We start from the raw sequence: 22,024 nt of genomic DNA, 5'->3' as shown, positions 1-22,024 counted from the left end.
TGACCAGCCATCCATGGGCTGTGTCTGTCCTTGGCCCTTGGCGTGCCCCTCTCTGGTCTGTGGTTTCCTCTAGCTACAACCAGGAGGTTCCCACAGAGTTCTTTTTTTTTATTTTTAGGTATGCTTTTTTTTTTTTTTTTTTTGGTGAGGAAGATTGGCCATGAGCTAACATCTGTTGCCAGTCTTCCTCTTTTTTTTTTTCCTCCCCAAAGCCCCAGTACATAGTTGTATATCCTAGTTGTAAGTCATTCCGGTTCTACTATGTGGGATGCTGCCACGGCATGGCTTGATGAGTGGTGTGTAGGTCTGTGCCCAGGATCCCAACTGGTGAACCCAGGGCCGCTGAAGCAGAGCACATGAACTTAACCCCTTGGCCACAGGGCCAGCCCCTACTGTAGAGTTCTTAAGGGGCACTCCCTGCTCTGACATGCTGAGACCAGAGAACCAGCAGTCTGCCATGTTAGGGAGGACGATCCTTTCCCTCCAGCTCTTAAAGGCTCAGCCCCGCCATGTCCCTGTGGGAAGCCCTCCCCAGAGTCCTCCTCGGAGGAGCAAGGCATGGGTGTGTCTGTGAGCTGATGTGGACTTTGCTCCCCATAATTAGGACTCTGAGTATTTACACATTAGGAGGTAAGCAGACACGCATGTGGGTCTCACTTAGTAATTAGACATCTGGCTGGTCCCCCCATTTTACCAAGTAATTGCAGCATCTGGTTCACCCAAGAATGACTCTCCTATTATAAAGTAGAGGAGAGGAAAGAAAGACCTTATTAACCCACCCAGGTGGGCTAGTACAGCTGCTAGAGAAGCAGGTGAATTAACAGTCTCATTTCGTATGTTTGTCTAAAGCAAAGTAGCAATAGGCACCACTCCTGCCACCTCTCTTCCTACCTCATAAATGCTTCTGGAAGCTTTGGACAACTGGAGCTTATGAGAAAAAGACTGAAAATATATTTGGAGCTATGAAATCACCTGTCATTCTACCAGGAGGATTGGATCTGGAGCTCCTGGCTCCGTGACCATATATAATACCATATCTTGCTTGTTCCTCTGCATCCTGAACTATAAGATTGTGTTTATTGTCCTTGCCACAGCTGCCTGAAAATGATCTGTGAAACTGTCTGAGGAGGTTCTTTGTTCATCGCTGCAAAACAAGGCTCAGGCCATGGCTGAGCAGGCAGGCACATGTTCCCAGATAAAAAAGATAATGTGTAGAAGAGAGAGGACGTAGGATCAGGGATTGGGAGAGTGACTTGGTGAAGTCACACAATCTTTCTGAGCCTCAGTTTTCTTATCTGAAAAATGGGAATAGAAATATTTATATTTTCCTAGCCTCTCTCACAGAGTTATTTTAGGGCTCAAATAAGGTAGACAAAAACTACATGTAGGTTTTTAATTGCTATAGAAATATGAGATGCCCTTGTTTGGCCCAGTCCTACTACAAGGAGATGGACTACATGGTTAAACATGGCGGAGAGCCTGTCTTGATTGGAGCAGCTCAGAGTTACTCTTTTAAGGACCCTGGTCTTTATGATCTTTTCTAAGCTCTAGGCTGATTTTATTTTCTTCACCTGTAAGGAGAGGAAATATATACATATAAAGTCTCATAAAATCCCAAGTCGTAGGTCTACAAGAGGCAGAGCAAGGGCAGGGGCATCTCAGAGCTCTGGCTGCTTTGGAATGATTCCCAGGTGGCAGTTTTAGTGCTTTCATCTCCATTAAGGAGGAAGACACCTGTGTGCCAATTTCTCATCTCATTCTCAAAGTTATTCTTCCTTTAGCAAATATATAAGAGATATTTGTTGAATTGATTTGGTGAGACTCTAAACAAAGCAACACAAAATAAAATGCCATTTGGAAAAGATGATTGTTAAGTGACCAAGTTTTAGATAAAGACCAAGCACAGGATGTCAGCTCTGTCCACCCAAACTGATGAGTTTCACAAGGAGCTCATTAATCCTTGAAAGCAGGACTCTCTCAGACAAAAGTGTACAGGAATCAAGGCACTTCAGATTTGGAAGTGTCTTTAGGGATTCTCTTTCTTCAACTGTCATTTCACAAATAAGGAAAATAGGAAGAAGGTATTTGGCCAGAGTGACCCAGAATATGAAAGGTGGAGTCAAGTCTCAAACCCAGGCCCCCTGTATCCATTATAAACTCAACCATAACTTCATCAAAAAGTGGCCAAAGTTCCAGGCACTCATTTGCAGTTATTGATCCCAAACACCAAGCTATGGCTGGTTCATTGAGGCTCAGTCATAGCCTCTTATTCAAACAGATCCCAAGGTCTGGCAGGGCAGACTGTTCAGATATCTTAGGCACTGGAAATATATTAAAAGGCTGGCAGTAATCAGAAAAGCCAAAAAGGATGCAACATATGGCCTGGACGGTGAGGTAGAAGGATAGAGTATCCAGATATAGGGTGAATGAATAACAAGATGTCTTGGCAGGAGGCTGAATGGGAGGAAAATGAGAAGACAGGACAATGTCAGAAAGGTAGCGTAGGATAGGTAAGAACAAGTAAGTTCCTGTGGGAATGAAGGCAGGTAGGAGAAAGAAAGCCAAAGCCAAGCTGCTAGAAGTAGAGTGTAAAACATCAGCCTGGTTCCAAAAAAACAAAGGGATGCCCCCCTACAAGGAATGGAGTACAAGACCAGCACAAGTCTTTGGCGGATAGAACAGAACACCTGGCCTAGAACCCCATTAATTATCTTAGATCCAGAAAGGATTGGTCTCAGAGTCTGGAGGCAGTAGTAAGTAGCTCCAATCATGGAGACTGAAACACCACAGGAGGTGAGAAGGCAGAAGGTGAGACATTCTTCTGTGAATTGTACCCAGAACATATCTCATCCAGAGGGAAAGGAAAGGAAACAAAAGGCAGATGAGTTGATGCATAAAAGTTTCTAAAACTTTCGTTTCCAAAACACACTCTTTTTTAAAATTAAGAAATAGTGGCAAAAAGATCCAAGGGGTGGGGCCCTTTTTTATTGGAGTGACATCGATCAGATAGTCCTACAGTAGACAACAAGGAAGGAAAGGCAGAGCTCTCTAGATATAGCCCTGGATGGCATCTGGAGTGAAACCAAAGCCACTAGGTCTCCTCCCACTCTGGTCTTCAGCGTATTTTTGGAAATATATCATGTAGTTAAATGTCCCATTCTCATAAAAATTTGAGCCTTGAAATGTTTGACTTTATTCTCAGCTGGATACGGGCCTAGGGTGACCATTGCTTAAGTGATTCCATGCCTTGGGGGAGCCTAAGTTGGGGCTTTCATGTTCAAAGGACATGGTCCATTGAAGACTTGGAATATGGACTTGCTCTGATCTTCATAGTCTTCAGTTCTCACAGCCAAAGCAAGGCTGACTTTAAAAAGGTGACTGTATTATCTTCCTCTCTTCCCCCCACCTCATATTATCAACTGTTCAAAGGCAGAGGAAGCTAATGCAACATAGCAGTGGAGGAGCTGTGGCTGCACTGGCAGAGTTTAACTCTTGGGCTTTCATAGCTCTTCTTCCCAATGGGCAAACATCTCCCAAGATACTCTCTCGTCATGAAAAGCAAACCATGTCAGCTCAACTTTTCAACTGGACTTTGAGGGTTGGACTTGAGATAAAAGAAAAACGATTTTGAAATCTATATTCAGCCAGCATAGTCTGAAATTCCAAATTTTCACAAATTCAGAGGAGAGTGTAAATTCTTTGCCTTCATCAGGAGAATAATGGAGTGTTATTAACCATCGTCCCAGCTCAAGACATCAAGATGGACTGGTGTGGAATGTATTCTAACATTTGGAGGAGGCAAGTTGGGCAAAGGGTACGTCTGCGCCGTTGATGAATGGCATAATGCTGCAGGGTCAGGAGAAGGCACACACGTAGTGATGGTTAGGCAATAAATTGAATCAGCACTGCTTGTTAGTTTGTGATAAGGCCATGCATGTCGAGTGGGCAATAGGAAAATACGGTTGGTGCTGGGGAAGCCTAAGAGGTTCTGGGGAGGCAGAGCTAGTACAGACACTTGAAGTTCATTCCCAGGGGAAGGGGAGCAGTACTTCTTGTGGAAGAAAATGTGACAGATATGAGAAGACTAAAGACTAATGGAGCACCCACTGTGTGTTAACTATTGTGCTAGGCACAGGCATGTAGCAGATACAGTTTTTCACCTAGACATCCCACCTATAAACTCAGTAATGTTGTTCCCTAGTTGACAGAAATGGAAACTAGCAGCTTAGAGAGTTAAAAGACTTGTTAGAGCTGTGTGTCCCTCCTAGCCAAGACCACGGAGCTCTGGGCTGGAGGTGCCAACCAGAAGTGTTTACAGGCTGCTGCCTCGCTCTGGGAAACAGCATACACCTGCCAACATATATCTGTCTAATCAAGAATGCTGCTTTAAGTTGGACAGAAAGTGAGCAGCTTCCTGTCAGCACCAAGCACTGCATCCTACTAGAACAGCTGGTATAACAGGCCCGACTGGACTGGACTGTGAGATGCCTGATTCTAGGCTCTTGAGATGAACTCTCCTTGCTGCTTCTCTCTCCATTCCTGGTTTGGCTCTGCAATATTGAAACATTTGGGATTCAGCTCTGCTCTGCCTCAAGACTGGCAGGGTTCTGTGCTCACCTCCTAAAGCCCACACCTTTCCATGACCTTGAGGCATTTGCCTTAAGGGCTGTTCCTTCCCTCTTTCTATGTTGTTTTACATTTCAGTGCAACACCTGCATCCCCTGCCAACAAATAGGACCGCTCACCTGTGGGCGGTAATACGTGCTGGGCTTTATTAACCTGGCTCCTGCTCATGAGACACCCTAGCTTGCTGCTGGGCACAAGCTGGGCGGATGGAACAAAGATATCAATGAGCACGATCAGGAACCATGGAAGCAGAGGAGGACGCGATGGGGGCGAAAAGTGGTGGGAAACAGAGTGGTGAAAGCAGGTTGGGCCAAACCACAGACAGTGAGAAAGGCCAGATTGGGAATGTAGATATTCAGCTGGGGGAGTGTAGCAAAGATGTGATGGAATTAGCGTTTCACCATCAGACTGGAAGCTGCACTGAGGATAGATGGAAGGGGGAGAGATCGGAGGTGTGAGAATGATGGAGAAACTGACTAGCAATGCAGGAATGAGACCATGTGGACTAGAAGTAAGATTTTTATACAGGAAGTGGAGAGAAACAGATGCAAGCAAAAATCTCAAGAATAACCCGTGGTACTTGGCTTTTGATTGTGTAGCAAGCAAAAGGGATTTCTCATGGTAATACATCTGATTAAAACATTTCAATCTTCAAAGAGGGACCACATAGTGTAAAGCCACTTCTACCTTTAGGCAAAGCTTCACTCAAGTCACACCAGACAGAACTTTTTATTCTGAATGTTCTCCCAAATCTCTGGTGAGAATTTGAATGTCTCACAGCCACTGATAGCAGATATTTTGATATTTTCCCTGTACAATGGAAGCATCTTCACTTCCTGTTGGCTATAATGCTGATGCATGAGAACTGTACATCACTTACATAGGGTTCTTTGGACCAATGGTGATTATGGATCCCCACCACTACCACCACCCTTGGGCAGCTTATGTGCCTTGGCTGACTGACACAGAGTTACAAAGCCCAGCCCCTTTGCCTCCAGGAGGGACCAGTTCTGTGGTTCAGTTCACACTCTGGAGCTCCCTGTGGGATCAGGCTAAAGCAGACTCCAGGTGAGACCACATCTCTGATTAGTTCTGCCTTCTGCCCTCTCCTGCTTGTTTTTCTCTTCCTTTCCTGAGAGCTTTCCCCCAATAAGTCACTTGCTCATCTCAGGCTCTGCTTCTAGGGAAGCTGAGTTAAGACACTTGGGATTCAAAATAGGTTAGTTCATAAGAACTGAATCCACACTATGAGTTGAAGCGCGTATAGTTGACTAAATAGAAAAATGTAACCATAACCATAAAAATATGGAAAACAGAACCCATGCCAAGTAGTTTAATCAAGGGAATTTTAAAAAAGGGACCTAGTTACAGAGGTTTTGGAAGAGCTGAAAACGGGACAGAGATGTAAATTAGAGATTAGAAAGATGTAACCACTCTTAGGGCTAGAGGGACAAAGGGCAGAGATGGTGGCACCAGCACCTATGAACCAAGGCTGCCTAGGTGGAGCTGAACCTTGGAGTTGGAAACATGGAGGAAGCTGCCTAATGGAAGCTGGAACCATCAAGAGATATGATCACACCTGTTCTCTGTTTCCCATTGGTTTGTCCCATTTGCTGAACTTAACAGGAAGCCAATGGACAAGAGATCCTGGGAAATGTAGTTTTTAGGGGACTGATGCCACATAGAGTAGAACAGCAGAGGGGCAGAGAATAGATCCAAGGCCAGATAGGCAAATGATCATTACAATATAGGGGGAAAACTACAAGTAACACATAACCGTCTATGGTGAGTTACACGTCAGCTCCCCATCCTTTCTCCATAAGCCATTAGGGAAGCCATCAGTAGGGAGAGACTGGGAAAAGTCTCCAGGTTATTTCTTTTCTCTTCCTTTCTCATACATGTATCAGCTTTGGATCCTTTTCTGTGGTCCATGCTTGTTGATCCATGGCTTGTCACTTCCTGCACCCTGCTTGTTGATATACTAACTGTATAGAATTCTTCTTTTTTTCAGGTATGCATCATTATATTTTGATTTCTTTGTAGATTACATCATGTTCACTAGCCAAAGACTAATTAAAATCCATCATCATCCACGTGTGCCTAATCACTCCTTTTGCCCTCCTCCCTTCCCCTGTGGTAACCACCAATCCAATATCTGTCTCTATGTATTTGTTTGTTGTTTTTGTTACCTTCCATTTGTCAGTGAGATCATGCAGTGTTTGACTTTCTCCCTCTGACTTATTTCGCTTAGCATAATGCACTTAAGGTCCATCCATGTTGTCGCAAATGGCCAGATTTCATCATTTGTTATGGCTGAGCAATATTCCATTGTGTATATACACCACATCTTCTTTATCCATTCATCCCTTGATGGGCGCCTAGGTTTCTTCCAAGTCTTGGCTATTGTGAATAATTCTACCATGAACATAGGGGTGCATATATCTTTACACATTTGTGTTTTCATGTTCTTTGGGTAAATACCCAGCAGTGGAATAGCTGGATTGTATGGTAGTTCTATTCTTAATTTTTGGAGGAATCTCCATACTGTTCTCCACAGTGGCTGCACCAGTTTGCACTCCCACCAGCAGTGTATGAGAGTTCCCTTTCCTCCACATCCTCTTCAACACTTGTTATGTCCTGTCTTGTGAATTACAGCCATTCTGACAGGTGTGAGGCGATATCTCATTGTAGTTTTTCTTTGCATTTCCCTGGTAATTAGTGATGTTGAACATCTTTTCATGTGCTTTTTGGCCTTTGGTATATCTTCTTTGGAAAAATGTCTATTCAGATCTTTTGCCCATTTTTTACTTGGGTCGTTGGTTTTTTGTTGTTGAGATATATGAGTTGTTTATATATTTTGGATATTAACCCCCTATCAGATATATGGTTTGCAAATATCTTCTCCCAATTCTTAGGTTGTCTTTTCGCTTTGTTGATGGTTTCCTTTGCTGTGCAGAAGCTTTTTAGTTTGATGTAGTCCCAATTGTTTATTTTTTCTATTGCTTCCCTTTCCCAATCAGACGTGGTACTTGAAAATATGCTGCTAAGACCAACGTCGAAGAGCATTACTGCCTATGTTTTCTTCTAGAAGTTTCATGGTTTCGGGTCTCACATTCAAGTCTTTAATCCATTTTGAGTTCATGTTTATGGTGCAAGATAACGGTCTTCTTTCATTCTTTTGCATGTGGCTGTCCACTTTTCCAAACACCATTTATTGAAGAGACTTTCCTTTCTCCATTGTATGTTCTTGGCTCTCTTGTTGAAAATTAGCTATTCACAGATGTGTGGGTTTATTTCTGGGCTCTCAGTTCTGTTCCATTGATCTGTGTGCCTATTTTTGTGCCAGTACCATGCTATTTTGGTTACTATAGCTTTGTAGTATATTTTGAAATCAGAGAGTGTGATACCTCCAGCTTTGTTCTTTTTTCTCAAGATTCCTTTGGCTATTCGGGATCTTTTGTTGTTCCAAGTACCTTTTAGAATTCTTTGTTGTAATTCTGTGAAAAATGTTGCTGGAACTTTGATAGGGAGTGCATTGAATCGGTATATCACTTTAGGAAGTATGGACATTTTAACTATGTTAATTCTTCCAATCCAAGAACATGGAATATCTTTCCATTTCTTTGTGTCTTCTTCAATTTCTCTCAACAATGTTTTATAATTTTCAGGGTACAGGTCTTTCACTTCTTTGGTTAAGTTTATTCCTAGGTATTTTATTCTTTTTGTTGCAATTGTAAATGGGATTGTATTCTTAATTTCTCTTTCTGCTACTTCACTGTTAGTATATAGAAATGCAACTGATTTTTGTACGTTGATTTTGTATCCTGCAACTTGACTGTATTCATTTATTATTTCTAAAAGTTTTTGGTGGATTCTTTAGAGTTTTCCATATATAAAGTCATGTCATCTGCAAATAGTGACAGTTTCACTTCTTCCTTTCCAATTTGGATCCATTTTATTTATTTTTCTTGCCTAATTTCTCTGGCTAGGACTTCCAATACTATGTTAAATAAGAGTGGTGGAAGTGGACATCCTTGTCTGGTTTCTGTTCTTAGAGGAATAGCTTTCAGTTTTTCTCCATTGAGAATGATATTAGCCATGGGTTTGTCATATATGGCCTTTATTATGTTGAGCTACTTTCCTTCTATACTAATTTTATTCAGAGTTTTTATCATAAATGGATGCTGTATCTCGCCAAATGCTTTCTCTGCATCTATTGAGATGATCATGTGATTTTTATTCTTCATTTTGTTAATGTGCTATATCGTGTTGATTGAATTGTACATGTTGAACCATCCCTGCATCCCTGAAATAAATCCCACTTGATTATGGTGTATGATCTTTTTAATATATAGCTGTATTCAACTTGCTGGTATTTTGTTGAGGATTTTTGCATCAATGTTCACCAGTGATATTGGCCTGTAATTTTCTTTTTTTGTGTTGTCCTTGTCTGGTTTTGGTATCAGGGTAATGCTGGCCTCGTAGAATGAGTTAGGAAGCTTCCCTTCCTCTTCAATTTTTTGCAAAAGTTTGAGAAGGATAGGTGTTAAGTCTTCTTTGAATGCTTGGTAGAATTCACCAGGGAAGCTGTCTGGTCTGGACTTTTATTTTTTGGGAGGTTTCTGATTACTGTTTTGATCTCCTTACTGGTGATTGGTCTATTCAATTTCTCTATTTCTTCTTGATTCAGTTTTGGAAGGTCGTATGATTCTAAGAATTTATCCATTTCTTCTAGATTATCCAATTTGTTGTTGTATAGCTTTTCACAGTATTTTCTTATAATCTTTTGTATTTCTGAGGTGTCTGTTGTAATTTCTCCTCTTTCCTTTCTGATTTTATTTATTTGAGCCTTCTCTGTTTTTTTCTTGCTGAGTCTCACTAAAGGTTTGCCAATTTTGTTTATCTTTTCAAAGAACCAGTTCTTCATTTCATTGATCTTTTTTCTTTTTTTTTTTTGTATCTATTTCATTTATTTCTGCTCTGGTTTTTATTATTTCCTTCCTTCTACTGATTTTTGGCTTTGCTTGTTCTTCTTTTTCCAGTTCCAGGTGCACTGTTAGATTGTTTATTTGAGATTTTTCTTGTTTGTTGAGGTAGGCCTATATTGCTATAAACTTCCCTGTTAGAATTGCTTTGGCTTTATCACATAAATTTTGGTATGTTGTATTTTCATTTTCCTTTGTCTGCAAGTATTTTTTTTATTTCTCCTTTGATTTCTTCATTGGCCCAATCATTGTTCAGTAGCATTTTGTTTAATCTACACATCTTTGTGGCCTTCCTGATTTTCTTCCTGTAGTTGATTTCTAGTTTCATACTCTTGAGGTCAGAAAAGATGCTAGGTATTATTTGAATCTTCTTAAATTTATTGAGACTTGTTTTGTGGCCTAATATGTGATCAATCCTGGAGAATGTTCCATGTGCTTTTGTAAAGAATGTGTATTCTATGGTTTTTGGATGGCATAGTTTGTATATATCTACTTAGTCCACCTGATCTAATGTTTCATTTAAGGCCAATCCTTCCTTATTGATCTTCTGTTTGGATGATCTATCCATTGATGTAAATGGAGTGTTAAATTCCCCTACTACTACTGTGTTGCTATTTCTCCTTTTACGTATGTTAATAGTTGCTTTATATATTTAGGAGCCCCTTATAAAGTGCATAGATATTTACAAGTGTTATATCCTCTTGTTGGATTTTTCCCTTTATAATTATATAGTGCCCTTCTTTGTCCCTTATTACAGTTTTTGTTTTAAAGTCTATTTTGTCTGATATAAGTATTGCTACTCCAGCTTTCTTTTCATTGCCATTTGCATGGAATATCTTTTTCCATCCCTTCACTATCAGTATGTCAGTGTCTTTAGGTCTGAAGTGTGTCTTTTGTATTCAGCATATACATGGGTCTTATTTTTTAATCCAATTGGCCACCCTATGGCATTTGATTGGAGCATTTAGTCCATTGACCTTTAAAGTAGGTATTGATGAGAAAGTACTTCATGCCATTTTGTTACTTTTTTTCTGGGTGTTTTAGTAGCTCTTCTCTGTTCCTTTCTTCTTCTCTTGCTCATTTCCCTTGTGGTTTGATGCTTTTCTTTAGTATTATGTCTGTGTTCCTGTCTCTTAATTTTTTTGTGTATTTATTATAGGTTTCTAGTTTGTGAACCACGAGGTTCATACATAGAATTCTACAGTCTCTTTTCTCAGACTTCTCACTCTAGGATTTTCAGTAGAGCATCTTCATCAATTCTGTTTCTGTATTTTTTGCCAGTGTTGATCTTATTTGGTACTGCACTATTCAGTGCAAATTTTTGGAGTGAGGACTCACCTCTAATTTTCTAAATAGGATTGCAAAGAGCTCAGGAACACCACCTGCCCTCTGCATTATTATGCTCAAATGGATTGATAGACCTCCCAGGCTTTAATGAGAAGGGGACCTGCTCTATCTAATTGATGATGGTTGAAGAAGTGTCCTGGTCCCCACTCATTGCTTTTAGAAATGCTCTGTGGGTAACTCCTTGTGTCAGTATCCATTCTACTGCCCCCTCTCCTAAGCTGTTGTGTTTTCTGTCTTTAGCCTTTCATGTGTGGGTTGTATGAGTGGAAGTTAATGGATTACTCACCAAGTGTAAGCCTAAAGCCCCATTTTCACCAGCTGGAAAAACAATTCATGACCCACCTTTTAGCTCAGCTGTTTCCCTATGCATGGGTCAGATGGCCTCCCTTTTCCTATGTCCCTATCACAAGGCAAGGCCCAGTAGACAACCTCCATTTCCTGGGCCTCAGGGATGCTTTTGCATCTGACTGAATAGCTGCCTTGCTGTAGGCTCTCTGAAGTGGTGTCTTTCATCAAGGGATGTGAATGTCTGTGCCAAGTTCTCAAACAAAGGTCCTTTAGGGACAGCAAATATTTTACATGAGCCTCATGAATTTCTTACTTGGTTGCCTTTCATTCAACACATTGTCTTCATTCAACACATATTTATTGAGTATCGGCTCTGGGATTAGCCCTAGGGATGTGATGGTGGCTGTAGGGGGCTAAAGGGCAGAGGGGGAGACTTCACATGACTGCTCCACAACACTAGCAAGGCACTCAAATCAGAATGCCCAATAAATATTTTCATTCTTTCTTTCAAAAGCATCCTAAGTGAGAGAGTACTATGGCTAGGCACACATAAATGACTAACATGGTAGGCAATATTATTTGTCTTGATTGTTCCATTCCTGGTCTTTGTGTGGTAGAGTTTACTTCCCTTCCCCATTGACTCTGAGCCTGGACGTGGGATTTGCCATGGCCAATGGAATGTGAGCAGGGGAGACAGGGTGCCAATTTGGAGCTGAGGCCTTAAAAGGCATCATACACAGTTTCTTCCCCACCTTAGAGTTTCTAACCTTCACCGTAGGAAAAGCCTTCTCCATGAAGCTGTTGGGCCCGCAGGTGGGGTCCTGAGATAATAAAATAGGCAACTTAAAGCCTGGAGCCTGGAGCTGAGCCCATCTAAGGTGCAGCTGAACCACAGACTCACGAGTGACTGGTAAGTACTTGTTGAAATCTACTGAGATTTTTGGATTGTTTGTTACACAGAGATATTGCAATCAAACCTAGCTATTAAGGCAGCCTCCTAAGCTTTGGTTTTTTCCATCTGTAAAATGGCAACAACAGTACCTACTTCTTGCCAGGAGCAGGGAGCTCCTGGCTCCATGGGTTTCAAAGGAAATAACATGCATAAAATACTAAGCACAGTGCCTTGCACATTTAGAAAGTGCTCATAAATGGTGGCTTTATCATCATCATTAGTATTAATACAACTACAAGATTTATCCATTAGGTCCTTTTCAATGACTCTGATATTCACACTCCGTAGTGGGTTCCAGATTAATCTATGGCCATGGTTTTATAAAGCCAGAGCTTACATGGTGCCTAAATCAACGGGCTCAGATCATAATTGCTCTTCGAGCTGATAACATTTTAACTTGAATTCCCTTTAATATATCAAGCAAAGACTGTGTGAACTGCAGGTGCAAAAATCCATTACCAGATCACTTGGTCTGAAATCTGTGGGCAAAGGAAACACACTACCACAATCCCCACACATCATTAAAGAGCCGGTTTTGTCGAGAACATCAGGTGAGAAGAGTAATTTAATGAGAGCAATAATAGGCTTCCAAATGAAAATTCAAGTTTTGAGAATTAGGTCATCTTAAGTGGAACTCAGAAACCTGGGCCTAAAAATAGACTAACTCCATGCAGGGTGAGAGATGAAGAGCTGCCATGTGAGGTGGAAAGTTAGAACCAAGAGCCTTGCATAAAATCAGGATCCTCAAATGTCCCATTCTCATGAAATGGTTTGCTGGTTAATTTTGTGTGTCAACTCGGCTGGAACGCAGTGTCCAGATATTTGGTCGAATATTATTCTAGGCATTTCTGTGAAAATATTTTTTGGATGAGATTAACATTTAAATCACTGGACATTGAGTAAAGCAGATTTCACTCCATAATGCATGTGGACCTTATCCAATCAGTTGAAGGCCTTAACTTAAGAACAAAGCTTGACTTCCTCAAGCAAGAAGGAATTCTGTCAGCAGACCACCTTTGGGCTGGTACTGCAACTCTTCCCTGGGTCTCCAGTCTGCCAGCATACCCTGAAGAGTTTGGACTTACCAAGCCTCCGCAATCACATGAGCCAATTCCTTAAAATAAATGTTTCTCTCCATATATATTCACATCCTGTTAGTTCTGTTTCTCTGGTGAACCCTAATGCAAACAGTGAACTAGGGAAAGTCTACTCATTATCAAAGGAAAGTGATTAACAAGCTTGAATCTCTCTAACCTTCCTCTGAATGGAAAAGATACTCCTTGGAGAATTTTCATCCCAGGGTTGCCTCATATGGGTGACAGGTTCAAATTTATCCCAAGAGACTCCAAACCTGGAAATTAATAAAAGGTGATCCTTGGTAAGCAATATCTCTGGGGCATCTGGAAAGAAGCAAAACTAAAACCCTTCAGGAGAGATTCCTCCCACCCCAAACTGTCCTCACAGGACACCACAGGTACAGCCCACCCAACAGGAAGTCACAATTTCAAATTATAAAACACATGCTGAAACAAAGCTCCATGAGCCAGAGTCAGGAGATGCAACTAACAGAAGATTTACACTCCTACAGACTTCAGATAATAAAAGTATCAAATGCAGAACATAAAATAAATGTGGTTAAGAGAATTCGATAGAGACAGTATAATATAGAGGTTAACTCACTGTCAAATGTTGGGCAAGTTACTTAATCTCTGTCTCAGTTTCCTTATCTGTCAGTGGATCCCTGAAATGTGCATTTTCACCAGATCCCTAAGGATTCTAATGCATACTCCTTCTTGAGATCCACTGCCCTGGTCATACTGGACCAGGAGCATCATAGGACATGAGATATTCTCCTGTTTTCTGGAGGGAGGGTCATCCTTTCCATTGCCTGCCCAACCCTCCTCTCAGCCCATACACAGGTGGGAACACTAACCCCTGAGCAGAAGAAGCAGTAGAGTGTGGTGCTCTTACTACATGCCTAATGCCGCCAGGAAAGATGTCATAGGTTTGGTTGTAAACCTTGGTTGTCAGCCATCTCTGTTGAAGATAAGCTGAGGTGAGCCACTGGATCAAGGGCACGAGTGACCTTAGAGCCAAGTTACAGTAAGAGTACCAGGTAGCCACCACTGCTGCTCAGCACTGCAGGGACCTGACTAAATTATGTTGCCACAGTAAGGAGGCAGGAGCTGCAAGAACGTGGCAAATTCAGGTACAAAACTGAGGACAGCATGGTAGGAATAAAATGGTCAACACTGAAAGCCTGCTGTGGAAGGCCTGACCCTTCTATAAACACGGGGAAGCAGTGGAGGAGGGCACACCAAGGTGGTTCAGATTGGAAATAACCTGGTTATTTCTTCTAAGGAAGATGATGGGAAAACTGTCCCCATATATGCAAAGTTCAAGTGTAGGTGGGCCCATTGGGTGGCAAAGGGATAGGGAGCATTTTCTTAGAAGGTGGGTCTGATGATGGACTTCCCAGGGATTGTAGCAGGAAAGTCAAATCTGAGTTGGAGGAAGATGGAGACAGCCACAAGAAAGAGGCAGGCTGGGAAGCCGGGAAGGCAGAGACTTTCCCACAGCTTAGTTAACACCTGCATGATGATGTTTCAGCCTAACAACACACACAGGGATGGCCCAGAGGTGGACAAGAGACAGAGTAATGAGGAAATCACACCCTGGGAGACAAAGCACAAAGGAGGTGAGCAATTCACCCAGGGGCCAGGCTAATGCACACACCCAAGGAAGCCAGAGAGGCCCACCCACAGCAGTGGGCGGTGTGTCTACCTAAGGAAAGGAAGTCTGTCCTAGACACTGAAATGCACAAACAGATCACTGGCAGGAGAAAATGTAGCAGGAATTTATCATTCAACCTGGTTTTACATGTTGACAACTGTTTCTCCTCCCTTTTCTTTATCCCCTTAGTGGGCCGCAATCCAGTCTGGGCACAGAGGGCACTTCCTACCCACAGGGACGGAAGGCAGATGTCTCATCACTTGCTGGCAGAGTTTCAAGAGCAAGCCCTCCCTGCCCTCAAGGAAAGGGGAACCAGTTTTTTGGTTGCTAAATATTCGAGCTCTGGGTTTTAATGAGCCAAAGTTAATTATGAAAGAAAAGAAAATAGGGCTTTTCTATGGAAGAAACAAGAGTGTAGGTCAGAACCCAAAGGAAGATTGTGGGAATAGGAGCAAGCCAGTTGTCCCGTGTGGGGCCTGGAGGTAAGCTAGGGATCTGCTCTCTGGACACCTAGAGGGGCCAGGGAAGGGAGCCCAAGACCCCCATTTGTGATAATGGCTAGTATTGCCTTCTTTACTTTGGAGACATTACAGAATTAGTCTGAAAATCCCCAGATCCTAGTTTTATACCAGAAGAAGACCTCATTAGCTATTCTGGAATATGTGGCAAGGCCATGACACCAGGGGAGACAATCTTCTTTCACAGCAGGTTGCTGACAACATCTACTCCCAACCTAGCATGCACAGGCTCGTCTGGAGGAGTGCATCCAGACAAACAACAGATATCAAACCCACTCGTAACTTAACTCTTTAAAGGAAACAGCCCAGCAATATAACATCCAATCCCATGAAACAACAGAAACCCAAGTAAAGCCCATCAATACGCAAACCACCCTGGGCCTTTGCACTTGCTGTTCCCTCTGCATAGGACATGTGGCTCCCTTTCTCCTTTCATTCCACTGTCTGCCGAAGCATCATCTCCTCAGAGAGGGCTGACAGGGCCACCCCATCTGAAATAGCACCACCTTCAACTCTTTCTAACTCTACTTCCCTTTTCTTCACAGCACATATGATTTCTGGCATCATTCTGTATATTTGTTTCCTTTCTATTTCTCCTTCCAAGATGTTAGCTTCAAGAGGGAAGAGAATTCGTCCATTTTGCTCACTGCTATGTCCTCATTATCTAGAACAATGCCCAGCACATGGTAGGCACAGTTAATATTAGGTCAATGAATGGACCACCAAGATAGAAAAATTAGCCTCTCCATAAATACTTCGTTTAAAACAGATATATTTCAAAGGGGTTTTATTTTAAGTCAGTGATGTATCATCCCAGTCCAAAAAGACCCTCCGTGAGCTAAAGAAAACCAGATTTCCTAATAAACCAGTGTTCTATTAGAAAAGAAAAAGTGGTCTGGGAGCCAGAATTATTTGTTGGAAGGCTTCATCAATTGATTTCTCAACCATTAATTTATCTTTGTATAGTTGTCAGACCTCAAGAACATCAATCCCCTAATGCCTGTCACTGATCCACAGTAAGGAGAGGATGTCTGTCTTGTCACTCCTGTTCTTTGCTTTGCTGTTTTTCTTCTATAATTTAAAAGTAATTTTATTACCTTTTTTTAGTTTAAAGAAATACAGGGATAATAATGTAAAATAAACTCAATGCAAAAGGGTATACACTGAAAAGTTAATTTCCTCTTAACCTCAGAGAATCTTGGTCTCCTTCATCAGAGACATCCATTGGCATCATATTGTGATTGCAATTTACACTGCCCTCATTACGATGAAATTAATCACCTCTTCATGTATATTTGGTCATTTGGACATCCTCTTCTCTAAATGATCTGTTCGAGTCACTTGCCTATTTTCTCCTTGGGCTGTATGCCCTTTTCTTGTTGACTTATAGTACTTTATATTCCAGATGCAAGTCCCCTTTCAGTTCGATGTTCCAAATATATTTTCCCACTCAGTGACTTGCATTTTCATGCTCTTAAAGGTGATTTTTATGAACTGAAGTTCTTAATTTTGAGTCCCATTTAGTAATCTTTTCCTTTATGGTTAGTCAGTGTTTTTTTTATGCCTTGTTTAACTCAAGAAATGTGCAAAGTTCACAAGAGAGAGGTGGGTTGGGGAGCCAGGGAGGCAAAGACTTTCTCACAACTTGGTTTTGAGTTTTGAAACTTGAGTTTGAAAATATGTATAAACCCATGAAATTGTCACCATAAACAACGCCACAAACTTAACTATCACCTCTACATGTTTTCTCCTCCTTTTTTTTTGGTGATATGAATACTTAACATAATATCTACACTCTTAACAAATTTTTATTTCATTAATTACATTTTTTCTCTATTATTTCTTTCCTTCAAGATAATGAAGATATTTTCCTCTAGAGAATTTGTTGTTTTGCCTTCCAAGTTTAGGTTTAAAATCCACCTGGAATTGATTTTTGTGGATAGTATCAAGTTGAGATCCAGTTAATTTTTTTCGTATCGATATTTCATTGTCTTGGCACCATTTATTGGAAAGTCATTTTTCTAATCCTCTGTGGTGCCACTTTTGTCATAACTCAAGAATCTATACATGTATAGGTTTGTTTCTTGGCTCTCTATCATGTATCATTGGTGTATTTGTCTAGATTATTTACCTTAGTTAACTGTACCTCAATTATCAGAGCTTTATAATAATTCTTATCATATGGTAGAGCAAATCATCCTGCTTTATGTTTCTTCCTAAGAGTGTCTTGGTTATCCCTTGCTCTTTTCAGTTCCATAGAAATTCTAGAAAGAACTTACTAATTCTCACAAAAGAAAACCCTATTCATATTTTGTTTGGAATATTAGTTCAACAAGATTGATGGCTTTTATGATACTGAGTCTTCTAATCTATGAACATGGTATGCCTCTCCTATGCATATGTATATATGTAAATATATTCCTCTCAGATACATATATAAATATACCCTATACATTACAGAATGGAAGGAATTGCTGAAGAACCAGGTTTCCAATTTCAAAGAGGACAGGAGCTAGGGCACTCTCGGGATCTGAGGGCAGGAAGTAATGTAGTTTTTACATTACTCTGTTCAGAACTCAAATTCCAAGGAATGAGTATGTTATTTATGTCAAGTGCCTACCTCTTGGCCAGGGACAGGTAGGCCGACTGGCTTTTCAAAAGCAAATTCAGAGGCTTTTATCAGAAGATTTGGGAATGGATCCTGGGCAGACAAAAATAAAAGATGTCCAGTACAGATACAGAAAGAGAAATACAGCAGGAGAGACACAGGAGCATGGAAGCAGAAGAGAGAGAAAGAAAGAAAAGAAGAAAGACATGAAGCAAGTGGAGTGGGGTGGTTTGGACCAGTGTGAGCCATCTGAAATGGGAGAACATTCCAACAATCAAGAAAAATAACTGAAAACTCCCCCTCTGCCCATGGATTCAGTATGAATTTTGTGGGTCTTCATGGGCCCCTTCCTCCATTAAAAAATATTAAAAATTATATTTTATGATTGTGCTGGTATAAAGACAAATGTAATCCAGGCTGGATTTATTTTTATATATTCATTATTATTATGTCCATTCTTCTGATCTTAAAAGAAATTAAAACATTTTCCTGGGCCCCAGGTGCTATGCCTAACAGATGAGTCAGCCCTGCCTCTGCTCTTCTCTTCTTCCTCACAGCTCTTCCCCAAGGTGCAGCCTGCATCAGCACTTACCATTTTCTTGCAGGTTGGCCCATCTTTCCACAGCTAGCACCCTGGCACTTTGCCTGAGGGCTCTCTCCATCTGCTAAGGCCATCTTTGCCTGCAAGAGGGAAGCTGGAATTTTTGGGGATTTGACATCCTTATCCAGCAGCTCATAATCAATAAGTGATGGGAGATGGTGTGCAAATACCCCAACTCCTCACCCCTTGGGTTGGAAACTCAGAGGCACATGTTCTTCATTGACTCACAGAGGACCCAAGTAGGACTAACCTCCAGTCTCCCAAAGTGGTAATTTGTTTGATGATGGACATTTTATTGGTTGCCTTCTCTTTCCTATTTCAAGTCTCCACTCTGCTACCAGTGTTTTCTGGGATTGTCTCCCAAATGAACCATTCACACTCAAATTCTTGTCTCAGGTGTGCTGCTGGGAGAAACCAAACTGAGGAAATACTCTTTAGATTACCTTGTATTTGGGGACAAAGCTCTCAAACACACCAGCCCTGCAACCGGAGGTGAAGGGATGGTGCCTCCACTCTGCAGAGAGGAGAAGAACAAAGGCCCGCCAATTATTTTCTTACAGACATACTACCTAGTTGGGAGAGGTAGTCTGGCCTTGAATATTTTCTTGGTTGACTGCAGTGAGAATATTATTCAAGAGGTTTTTGTGGTCATCAGACTTTCTTAACCTGGGTATTTTCTCTTGTTTCAATTTCCTATGAAAACTCTAGCATTGGCCAAAGAATGATGGACTATTTAATCAAATCAAAGCCTGGTGAAATCCTTCTTCTTTATGTTTTGGCTGGCTGAATCACTTAGTTTATACAAACCAACAGCAGCGGGGCAAAGCACTTTGATAATATAAAGGGTTATGGAGAGACTAATTCACATTAATCATCTGAGTTATGTTTTCATTTGCTTTAATGTGGTGGATTTGGCCATGGGAGCATTAGGCCTCATGACTGCCCCTCAGAATAAAATTTTAAGGGAATGTGTATTTTTGGAAAATCGCTTTTTTGTAACACACCCAGAGTTCTTTTAAGATGCTTTAGTTTGCAAAACTTCAAGTGAAGAGCCATTATTTACATTATGATCCAAGGCAGAATGCTTGGGAATCTGGCAGAGAAGAATCTAGAGGCACCACACATGTTTTCATGGCATATTTACTGGTGGAAGTTGGGAACAAATGTGCTTTATTCTTTTTTAAAAATAGCTCTTATGGTTTTACCCACATTGAGACATCTGCAATTTTCCTCTCCAGTGTCCCCGAGGGGTCAGATCACACACAGCATAATGATTAACAGCATGAGCTTCAAACTCAGAAGATCTGGGTTTGAATCCTAGGTCCACCACTTTTGTGTGACCTTGGGCTAGTTAATTCACCTATAGACCATGGTTTCTGGATTTTTAGAATGGGGATAATTATACCCACATCATAGACCCATGAGCTTAGTGTTAGGATAAAAAAAAAATGCATAAAAGTGCTTAGCATGTACTAAATACATTAGTATAAATATTATTATCCTTTGTTTCTTGTCCTCAGCCAATATTTCCTTAACTGAGTTCCTCTGCCCTTTTGATAACTTTTCTAGATCATTCACAATATCCTCAGCAAGAACCAAGCTGTTCCCACTCAAGGCCAAGGTGTTCCTCTGTGTGGATAATCATCTGGTGTAAGAGCTGAAGATGCCAGATCTTGCCCACACATGCATTTCTCCCAGAAGCCTGATTCCGTACTGATCTCCTTGCCCACTATGTTGGATTGTCCATGTCAGACACTCTTTGGGATTGCATGACTAGGGTTGGATTTGGCCAGGTCAGGAGATATGGTCTCTGAAAGGCCACTGAAAGGATGAGAAATTGTCACCTACATGGGATTTGAGGGCTTGTCTCAACCTTCTCACCTTTGTGAAGGCAAGGTAGTTAGGTGAGAGATTGAGCAGAGGCCTGAAGTACTGAGAGGCAGGAAAGGTAAACTTCACTTGGTGACAGGGAGGGTATAACTGACCCTCAAAATACCCAAAGCAATCAGTTTCCATAACATGAAGACAAGGGTAGACTGTGTTCAGGGTTGTTCAAAGTCCAGCAGTAGGATGACCGTTACAGGTGACTGTGAACTTTGGCATCATAAACAGTCAACCCAGATAGCCCAGATGATGAAAGTAACAACCACAGAAATAGTAACACATTCCACTGATCCTTTGGTCCCTTGGTTCACAGTTTGAAAAGCATTTTCATAGCCATTACCTCCATACCTCATACCAAACAAACTAGAGACTGCTCTACACCATTGTCACCAACGTCCATGTCTGTCTCCTGGACAGATGCCAAGACAGAGTGGGCATTTGGAAATGAGAAGACCTGGGAGGGGTCTCCAGCCCTGCTGTCTCATTTATGAGCTGAGTGACAAGGGCAAGCCACACAGCCAACTGAATCTCAATAGATTCTCCAGTAAAGTGAGGGCACAATAATGTCAACCTCAGGACTGTTGGAAGAACCAAACGAGGCAGGTTATGGGAGATGCTTCATAAACTTTACAGAGCTGTGTAAATAATATATTCTTCAGTTTATGGGGCTTAATCCAGGGCCTTTGTAGGGGAGGAAGATATTTCCTCTACCTGCTTTAGGTCCTTCTTGCAGGAGAACAAATTAAATTCACATGATACAGAATAACAGGAGAAAATTAAACAAAGCTTTATAACATGTATACATGGGAGAGGCTCAGGTAACCTGAGCAACTTGCCAAAATGGCTGAAGACACCACCTTAAATATCATCCTCAGCTAAAGACAAAGGAGGATGTTGGGGGTAGGGGGAGTCAGTTACCCAAGGTTACCAAACAAGCACAGTAAACAAGAGTAAGATTATTATGCAGATTTAAGTCCTTGCCTTCCACATTGATCTATCAAGAGTTTCTAGAGATAAGGTCATCCCCCCTTCTTCCTGGTACAGACAGGGAGACATCTTTACAGATGGAGATTTCCTTTACAATGTAAATGTCTCTTAACAAAGGGTAAGTAAATTCTGCTTTTCAGAGTTTCTTTCCTGTCTGCAGTGTTTGAAAGTAACCACTCCAAAATAATCCTCATGCCAAAGAGACATATCTTGGGGTGGCCAATTCCCATCCCCTACACCTTGTACATTTAAGAAGGTGTTAACATTGAAGTTTCCACAGAGACAATGAGACACAATAGTGTGAAATTCCCAAGCCAGATCTCTCACATAAAAATTACAAACAAAATTGTCAGGAGCTGGTTTCACAGCTCCTGAGTCCTCTCTGACCTGTCAGTCTCCTATATTTTATAAACAAAATACACAAAAATAGTAGAGAGAGGGGAGAGAGAGAGAGAATTTTGAAGGGATGTGTGTGTGTTTATTTATGGAGAACGC

At 41.3% G+C, this 22,024-nt stretch overlaps 1 long non-coding RNA gene across 1 annotated transcript in view; it reads left to right on the top strand.

The window, feature by feature from the left end:
- Nucleotides 1-22,024, top strand: part of LOC123279485 (uncharacterized) — a 154,030-nt gene that overhangs the window by 124,318 nt on the left and 7,688 nt on the right. The window contains exon 3 of the long non-coding RNA XR_011496532.1: nucleotides 12,025-12,156. This is a non-coding gene — a long non-coding RNA (uncharacterized lncRNA). The remainder of the gene's footprint in view (nucleotides 1-12,024; nucleotides 12,157-22,024) is intronic.

This window comes from Equus asinus, chromosome 21 (assembly GCF_041296235.1).
Source record: "Equus asinus isolate D_3611 breed Donkey chromosome 21, EquAss-T2T_v2, whole genome shotgun sequence".
Taxonomy (NCBI): domain Eukaryota; kingdom Metazoa; phylum Chordata; class Mammalia; order Perissodactyla; family Equidae; genus Equus; species Equus asinus.
The sequence above is the reverse complement of the archived record's forward strand: the minus strand, read 5'-3'. Positions and strand labels throughout refer to the sequence as shown.